Below are 10,194 nucleotides of genomic sequence, written 5' to 3' on the forward strand. Positions count from 1 at the left end.
AAGAGTCAATAGCCTTTTTCAAGGAGGCAAGATCATTAGTGTGAACATCAATATTTGCACCAATTTTTAAGCACAGTTCATCATTTCGTGCTTCCTCATATTGGACTTTCCGCTCACGGATTTCACACTTTTCCTTTTCCTCGGTGACGAGGGTTTCGAGTTCCTTAATGGTGATGGTGTGCTTACTCACCATCTCCATAAGCATATGAAACATAGTGAGTTTCTTTCCTTTCATGGAGCACATGAACTTATTAAGTTTAGCAATCATAGGATCATCCAGATCATCATCCTCATAGCTATCCTCCGCATCAAGATACTCATCACTAGGAGTAGAAGGTGTGAAAAGAGGAGGATTTGATCGTGGAGTTACCTTGACCTTGTCAGAAGAGCTTTGGTCCTCTCCTTCTTCAACCATGGCCTTTGCCATTAGGCACTTGTGAGTGTTGCCTTTGTAATCTTTCATGTAGTTGTAGGTGACCACGTCACCACTCTTGTTTACTAACCTCAACGTGTTTTGAGAGTCTTGAGCAACTCCGGCAACACCACTAACATCATCCGGATCAGATTCTTCTTGAGCAACCATTGCCTTTCTATCTCTCTTCTTGAGCTTGGAGTTCAAAGGATTTGGCAACTTCTTCTTGGGAAAGGTCTTGGGAAACCTTCGTTTATCTTCTCTCTTCTCATAAGGACACTCGTTGGAGAAGTGATTGGTTTCTTCATAGTTGTAGCATTTTCTTACTTTCTTCTTTTGAAATCTTCCCTTGAATTTTCCGGCGCTAAACTTCTTGACAAAAGAGCCATGTCTTCATACGAAGGGCCCTCGTCGGATTCAATCTCATTACCATCTTCATCATCATCATCATCATCTTCTTCTTCACTTTGCTCATCTTCACATACTTGCTTGGCCTTCAATGCAAGATTGATCTTTGATGATGGGGAACCATGCATGGCAAGATGTTTTGTGGCATTAGCCTTTAACTCTTCAAATAGTTGGAAGGTGGATATGATGTCATCTGTAGTCATTTCCTTGAAGGTATGGTGTTGTCTTATGTCCCACACCATTTGATGATGATATGGAGCAAGAGCATGAAGCAACTTATCCACAAGAAACCTCTTAGTCATGTTGAATCCATCTTGTGTGTTGTCACACTCACATGACTCAGTATCCGCAGTGAGAGTCATGAGACGCCCAAGGAGTTGATTGGGGGTTTCACCTTTTTCCATACAAAAGTTTTGCAACTGCCCCTTGGCAATTTCATATTGAGCACTCTGGAGGGTAGAAGTGCCAGTCCTGGATCGTATAATACTTTCCCATAGTTCCTTGGCACTTCTGATGTGTATGAACGGTCTCCTTTGCTTTTCATCCATACCTCTCCTTATACACATGATTGCCGTGTCATTGAGGTTATTGTCATATATTTCTCTTGGTGCGGGGTTCTTTGGATCAACCACATGATAGCCATACTCTATAATCTCCAGCATCTCATCGTTTCCATGTCGAAGATGATCCTGCATAGCAACTCTCCACAAAGCAAAATCGAAAGTAGCACTAAGTAAAGGAGGTTTCCCTTGAGGATTATATCTTGGTTTCTCAATCCGAGGTCTTGCATAAAGCCAAGGAACACTGGCGTGTTCATTGCTAGGAGGTTGTTGACCAAGTGATGATGTAGGCACGGTTGGCCTCGAACCCACACCACTTGAGTGTGGTGCAAGCACCACGGACAACGTGGCTAATCTCAGTTGGACCAAGGCCTCAAGAGAAGCATCATGCTCCTCTTTTTGCTTAGCAAGGGCCCGTTCTAGATCCTGAGACGTAAAGGACTTGACTTCAGAAGAAACCTCGCCTTTATCCTTAGGATCTACAACCAGGGGAGTCCCATCTAGGTTCATCTCGCTCTAGGGCGGTTAAGCCACAAGAATAGAGCACGATGCTCTGATAAAAATTGAAAGGATCGAGATGGACCTAGAGGGGGGGGGGTGAATAGGTACAATTACAAATTTCAATTATTACTTGGCAATTTTAGGCAATAATGCGGAATATGAAGATGAGCCTAACAATTGTACGTGAGCACAAAGTACTAAGAAAACAACACAAACACGTAAGTAGGCAAGCACAATATAATGTACGTAAGTGTAAAGAGACAAGTAACCACAAGTAGAGAGTTAGGGTTAGGAATAACCGCAACTCCGGGAGACGAGGATGTATACCGATGTTCACTTCCTTGGAGGGAAGCTAGTCACCGTTAGAGAGGTGGATGTTACCACGAAGGCACACCAACGCCACGAAGGCTCACCCTATTCTCCCTTTGAGACAACACCACAGAGGATTTCTCAATCACTAGTGGTAGACCTTGGGGTGGTCTCCAAACCCTCACAAACTTTTCCGAGGGTAATCACAAAGTTCGATTCCTCTCTGAATGACTCCTACCGCCTAGGAGTCTCCAACCTCCAAGAGTAACAAGAACGATGGGGAAAATCTCAAAACTTGCTCAAGTCACGAATTCCTTTGGTGCAAAGAAGGGGAAGGAGTGGATCTATCACTTGATTGGAGAACTTCTCTCAAATGCTCCTAGAACACTTGGGAATCTAGGATTTGGTGTGGATGAATGAGAGAGAGAGTGAGGAGTGTTCTTGATAGGCTCAAGGTGAATGGTCAACCTCATCCCGTGGAAGGGAAAGGTATATATATAGGTGGTGGGTAAAAGTGACCGTTTTGGGTACAGGATGGGCCGGACGTCCGGAGAACGTCGGACGTCCGGAGGCACAAATAGGTCCGGACGTCCGACAGTCATCGGGCGACCGGCCGCTGTGAAAATGTGAGCCACAACCTAGTGTACAGGATACGGACGTCCGAGCAGGGCCGGACATCCGAAGCACGGACGACCGGAGGGTCCGGACGTCCGTAAAAATGCTTCTGTTGTGAAAGTGTCGGACGTCCGGAGAGTTCCGGACATCCGTAGAAATGCTTCTGTTGTGGAACTCCGGACGTCTGGAAGTGGTCGGACGTCCGGGCAATCAAGAAGGACGGGACGTTCGTAGAACACCGGACGTCCGAAGGCAAGGTATAGAAATAGTAGCTTTTGAGCAAGTTTTTCACTAGATCCATCGATCCCCTCTTAATAGTGCGGGATTCCTATACTCAAGAACAAACCATAAATGAAGTCAACATCTTGTATCTCCATTCTTGAGTTATATGCTTTTTGTCCCTAGTCATGATCCATGCACACGGTCTTTGAAACATAATCCTGAGATATACTTGATAAACATGATTAATCCCGAGCATATGTGTTGTCATCAACATCAAAATAGGATTAAGGGCATGATTGCACTTTCAACTACACCGATTAGGTGGTCTCGGCGTGCCACCACTGGTCTGGATCCCACTCGGCAGGATCTGTCCCGATAGAGTGGAAGAACTGTAAAGAGACATTTGATAAAGACCCCCACCGAATCAAACATTCGACGGCGGTCCCTGGGACTACACCTAGTGGGTGCACTCTGCGTGCCCCCACCGATTCAAAGATACACTCGACACGACCTGGTCGACTCAAGTGGAAGAACTATTCAGTAAAAGTTAAAGCACCCAGTGGGCGAATGGATATAAAGTGCAGACTAATGATAGATGCACATTAAAGGTTTCAAAACACTCATCCACGGACATCTTATGGATAATAAAGCTGCAGTTCCCAAGTAGCATATCTTAACAGAGCAAAGATCAAGCTGAAAGATCAGTCGAAAATCAACTCACCTTAACATTAGTCTGAAAAGCAAAGCTGTCATCATAGGCAGCCACTAGCCTCGTGCACCACCTTCATTTGCTCCATCATAAAGCCTGCTTGGAATATAGCTTCCTTAGCAGCGCCCACCGATTCCTCTGAGACATGATGGGCAACAAAGAACGGAGTTGGTGAAACAGTTGAAGCAGTCAGAGGATCTGAGGCATGGAGTTGCACGGACGGAGCAAGGACTTGAGCGGTCGACGCCGAAGGATGATCAGTCGACACATGATCGACAAAAGAAACAGAAGCCTGAATTGGATCTCTAGATTGCTGGATCACTGTTTCCGGCGCTGATGTCGACTGAGGTACCTTGCTGGCAGGCACCCTCCTGCTCGAAGTCCTTCCCTTTCTTCCCATGGTCTTCTGGGGCACGTCTTCGTCATCGCTTGGAAGTTCAATGGCATCTTGTGTTGCTGCACAAGACTTGACCATAAGAGTTCAGTCGACCAACAGTACAACTGACAAAATGAGCATAAGATCATAGAATTATACCCGCTTTGGAAGTGGCAGTGTCTTCAGTTTCCTTATCATCTTGATCCTTGTAAATGTCCATGGAGGTCCTAGAAGTCGCAGCAATGAAAGATTCAGAATCCACTCGGTTAAGCAGGAGAATGAGTCGACGATAACATGGAGGTTACCAAACAACACAAAATCAAAGGGAAAAAACAAAACACTTACGCAGAAGCGACGGGAACGTCCATCTTGATCTTGGGAAAGGCCTTCTGAGGCTTTGAGGGGGCGACCTTGAGCTGCTTGGCGGCCTTTTCAGATGGTTCTGGAGACGAAGTCCGAGTGCGTTTTTGCACTTGTGTGCTTGGAGGAGCTTCCTTGCTACGCCCACCTGCAGGGTCTTGAGACTGTTTGGATCGACGTTCTGAGTGAGGTGGTGAGTCAACTTCTTCACTATCATCCGAGTCAACACTGTCCTCCTCATCGTCGTCGGGGGATTGCCAGTCGCCACTCTCATCTACGCTCTCTGTTCCCTCCTGGACTTGCTCCCCGTTTGGCATCGAGTACTCAGTATAAATCTTCAAGGCATGGATTTAAACAGGCATCAATCAGATTCAAGGATAGTTGCAAATCAGAATGAAAAGACACTCGGTAACAAAGGTCAGACCTTGTCTGGCTCATTTTCGGCGCTGAATGGTACAACTCTTCTAGACCCCCTGGGGTTGTCATTGTTTCCAGTGATGCCCCATAGCCACTGTGCCACCGTCTCCTCGACGTCCTCCTCTGGGTGGACCTGAGCGGTGTCATTGGTGCCCAAGTACATCCACATTGGATGATCGCGAGCTTGGAGGGGCTGGATGCGTCGACTGAGAAACACCTCCAACAAACCCATGCCAGTCACACCGTCACGGACCAATTGAACTACCTGGTCGACTAGCATGGACACTTCTACTTTCTCTGCTGAAGTCACGGTCAATGAAGAGGGTTGGCGGACTCGATCCATGGTGAAGGGGGAAGACCAGTCGACTGACCAGTGGTCGTAACATCTTGGCAATAGAACTAGGTCGGCTGCCACCCCCTAACCGACTCGAGAAGAGTCATAGGAGGAAAAGTACTCCTGACCCTCATCTGAATCCCTCAACCCCACACATTTGAATCACGTGCGTCCTTTCGTCAGTCAGATTTGCCTTCTTCACAGTTTGAGGACAACAGGTAAAGATGTGTTTGAATAAACCCCAATGCGGTCGACAACCCAAGAAGTTTTCACACAGAAAGACATACGTAGCGAGATATGTGATAGTGTTGGGAGAGAAATGATGAAGTTGGGCACGAAAAAAGTTCAGGAAACCCCGGAAAAAAGATGCAGAGGCAGAGTGGAACCACGGTCAATATGAGTTGCGAGGAGGACACACTCACCCTCCTGCAGCTGAGGCTCGGTCTCGTTCCCCGGCAACCTCCAAGACTCGTCAGCAATCAAGCCCGCACCGGCCAGATCCTCCAAATCTTCTTTCTGGATCATGGACCGAATCCAGTCCCCCTGGATCCAACCAGGCGGCAATCCAGACCTCGATGATGACCCCGACTCGTCTTCTTGCCCTTCGCCATCGCCGTCGCCTTCTTCGTGCGCTCCAAGGCCGCTGTCCTGTCCTTTCCCATTGCGGCGGACTTCTTGCGGGCGGGATCCTGGTGCACTCTATATAAGCCACCTCCCTCCTCTGGCACAAGGGTTCGCACCCCCTGTAACACACACACTCATATTCCAGTCGACCGCCTCAGGGCACCGAGACGTAGGGCTTTTACCTCCTCCGAGAGGGGCCTGAACTCGTAAACTCGTGTGTACAACCTCGTCGTAGCTAGGGCCTTGCCTCCTCATACGTACCCCTACTCTTAATATCAGACTTAGTACCACGACACTAGCCTCTCTGAATTCTAAATATATGGCATTTGTCGTTCGTTCTCCGAGTCATTGGCGTTGACGAAGAACTCAAGGTAAAGTAGTAGAAAAACGACCTCAAAAGGATCATTTCTTGCAATGCCAATAACTTGGAGAACGAAACAAAAACGATCCGTGAGAAAGAATGTATCCACTGTGCACATATATTTAGAAGCTACCAGAACAGGGACCATATAATGATCGAAGTTGAGGTTACGTTACATTATGCATCTATGTGCTAAGCATGGTTGTACGCTTAATGTGACCGAGAGCTGGTTAGACTCTACTCCTATCTTAGCATATTGGCTGATTGTTCGGTGAATACTTTTGTTGAACAAAACTCTCTGAAGTTTAAAAAAACGTTACATATATTATACATGTATATCAAAGTTCAAAGTGAAAAACCACCTTCACAAAACTTTGCAACGGACCATTCAGAAGCTACGGAAACGGGGACTACGTAACTCGCACATTGCACCTACGTACCTCCACAATTTATTCCGGAGACGATCGTTGCTAGGATCAACGGTGCACGTACGGCAGCAAACATTACGGCCACGCCCATCTCAAAGCAACGACACAAGCAACATGTTACAGCTGAAAGGAAACCAAACATTTATCTACCACGGGAGCAGGGGCGGTGGCGCCTGGAGTAAAGGCATTTGCCCCACCGGCGTGCTCGATTTAGGAGGAGGAGGCGCCTTGGGCGTCCTCGTCCCCAAGGACCTCATCCTCCCCACCATGGCTCTCCGCCCACCACCATAGACGGCCTTCTCCGCGGCATGGCGCGGCATCTCCGCCGAGCCCACGGGCCGTGATGAATCGGCGACAGACAAGGCGCAGGCGCACAGCAGGAGAGCTGCCACGAGCAACGAAGTGGTGGCCATGACGAGTGGTGCAGCTACTCCTAGACGACTGGTAGCTGGAGCCAGGTGGTAGTCGTGGTGCAAATGTGATGGTGCCTGATGATCACCGACTCGAGCCGTTTATATACGCGATCGACGTAAGCTTCTGTGAATGTAGAATTTCTCGAATCTCTCTTCTGGACTGTGCCTCCGGAGCAAAAATATAATGATTCTCGGTTAAACAATTAGTCGTAATACTCTGTTGAGATCCACAAGCTTTTGTTGGATTCGGGATCTTGGACCGACATTTTGCAACCAGAATGGTTGGCATACGGCATCTTTGACAAACAGAAATTGGGAGGTTCGATGCACCACATGTCCACTTAGCTAGCTATCCGCGCCTAACTTCAACTTTGTTCCGGACGAGGAGAATTAATTGATGAAGTGTAGCGAACTGGCAACCATCATCAAGTTTCATGATTGAACAGCTTTTCTTTATTAAATCGGAGTGTATATTTCTGTTACATCTTGCTAGTAGCCAGAATACGGCAGTTTCTACACAAGCCCAAATATAACAGCAATATAAAATGTGGCAAACTGGCAAAGGTCATCAACTTTTTTTTGGCAAACTGGCAAATATCATCGACTACTGGGTTAGACATCTTTTTAATCATTTCATAATGTATATTCTCATAATGGATTTGCCCGACCTCCTAGCACCCGCAGATCACCGTCACTTGGAGGAACGCTGCCACGCCCCGAGGGAGTGACGAAAGATTCCGTGCTTGCAAGCCCACCGCCAACAATGCAACAAGGGGAGTTTGGAGCAACAGGTAAGTTTGGATTAATAAAAATTTCTCAAAAAAAGTTTGAATTTGTAAAAGGAAATGGGAAAATAATAGAAATGAAAATGAAATAAAATAAAATAAAAACCGGAAGCAACCCTGAAAAAGGAAGGAAGAAAACCCAAAAAAAATGTTTGCAAAATGGACTGACCCAGTGCATGTATGTTTGACCGACCGTTAATTAGAGAGTGAGTGTCATATAGGAAATATAAAAATAAAATTATCAAAAGGTGAACGAACAGTAAAAATGTGTCCGTGCAACAACCCAGTCGAACATCAAATATTAGGCCCACTAGTAGTCCTCTTCTTTACAACATGGTCTCCATTAATCGCTACATGAGAAGGTGGCAACTGTACAAATCGCAGGTGAGGCAGCTGGGGTCTATTGAAACCCCAATTCTTGTGCGGACCTCCTATCATATCTGGCCTCGGTTCGCAGAGCAACCAAGAGACTGCTATGGTAGAGTGTTGGGGCACTCCACTGGTCACTTTGGCATATCGGGAACAAGCTAACTATTGAGGGTGTTTTCCCTTCTCACCCAGCTGATTGTATCTACAACCTTGCAAGGGCGCCTCAAGATGCAGCCTAGGGTGGTTTGCGTGATTGCGTCCTTCTTTTGTTAGCTGAGTCTGCATGGGTACATTACTAGAAAAAGGCCTACTAGTGGCGCACCTGTTTTGCCTACTAATGGCGCACTACAGGTGCGCCACTAGCACCACGCCATTAGATTTTTTATTAATGAGGCATCACTGGTGCGTCATTAGTATTTGGTATACTAATGGCGTATCAGGCAGTGCGCCATTAATATAGCCCACGGTGCGCCATTAGTATGCCTCCCAGGGGGCCATATTTACTCATGTGCTTTGGCTTATTAATGATGCACTAGTGGATGATGCGCCATTAGTGTCCTTTTTGCAGTGCGTCATTAGTGTGCTAAGTGGTGCGTCACTAGTATGAATATTAGGTATTTTTTTTCTTTTCTAATATTTGCACAGGTTACAAAACATATTACTGCACATAATATAGAGAGCACAACATATAAACATCAGATTTATCGAATACAATAGAAGATTAGTCTCTGAATACAATTCATCAAATAAGTCTCTGAATTTAAAATACCGAACAAAGTTAGAACATTACAAGTCTCGAAACCGCGAGTAGCGAGTTTGTCTTCACATTACAAGTCGATATCGATCATCTAAACTACCATCACATAGAAGAGAGCTGCGGTCATCATGATGAGCATAATCGCGATGAAACTGGTCTTCATCCGGTTCCTCCAACGCTCCCTCCTCTCTCCCACTAGATAGCGCGCGTATCTAACTTCCGCCTCCGCCCTAGTGGTGTACCCTTTGTAATTGCTACCGCTGAAATGGTGAACCTGTCTCCGACACTCTTCCCAGTCGTCGTAGACTCCGGGAACCTTACCCTTGTACACGACATACGACGGCATCTCTATGCACTAGCCAAACAAAACGTTAGTAACAATTCACAGACAATACATAAGCAATATATAAGTATACAACAAAAGGATCGGAAGAGAAAAACAAAACATTAATAGCACGATTCATGGTCCTACTAATAAATAGCATCGATTACATATAAGTTGAACGACTGTTCAAACAAAAGAGACATACAAGTTCATTAAAGTTTAATATTACAACATGAGCCAATCGACATTTCAGAACTACATACCATCACTACTTTCGACTCGACTCAGGGACCGAAGCGTGGATGAAGCCGCCGTCTTTCGTGATGGTCATGAAATCGCGGGCGTTGTCAGCCTGCATTTGTAGCGTTGTTTCTATCTCACTGTTGGACGGTTGAGATCTGAGGTAGAACTGCCTCGAGGTACGAAGGACATCTTGATGGATGATTTCCGCAAACTTCGACTGGATGCGAAAGAATTCTTGTCCGATATCCGCTCCTGGATTACCGACAAGCTTGTGGCCCAATCTTTGAGATTATTTGGTAGTAGAAGGTGATTATGGTCCGGTACGATCGCCTGCATGTGATGGAGGGCGTAGTAGGCATCCTTCTGACCGCCAGGCGGCTACTTGACGCAGGGGAACATCGTATTGTGGGTGAACACGTGCTTGCCGTACCTATGAACTGGCCTCTTGAAGGTGCCTCCAGATCTGGCATAGCCTGGGAGAGCATCATCAAGAACTTTCTTGATATTTGTGTAGTCTATCTTCGACTCACGGTCCGGGTCGAAATACGTGGCCATGGAATATTTCGGGCTTAAGAGGATGAGTGTGCAATGTGTGTCACTGCACAAAACAGAGAATGCTAGAAAAAAAAGAACGATCGAAATATAAGAAATCATATGTTACAGGGC

This window comes from Triticum aestivum, chromosome 7B (genome assembly GCF_018294505.1).
Source record: "Triticum aestivum cultivar Chinese Spring chromosome 7B, IWGSC CS RefSeq v2.1, whole genome shotgun sequence".
In the NCBI taxonomy this organism is placed as follows: Eukaryota; Viridiplantae; Streptophyta; class Magnoliopsida; order Poales; family Poaceae; genus Triticum; species Triticum aestivum.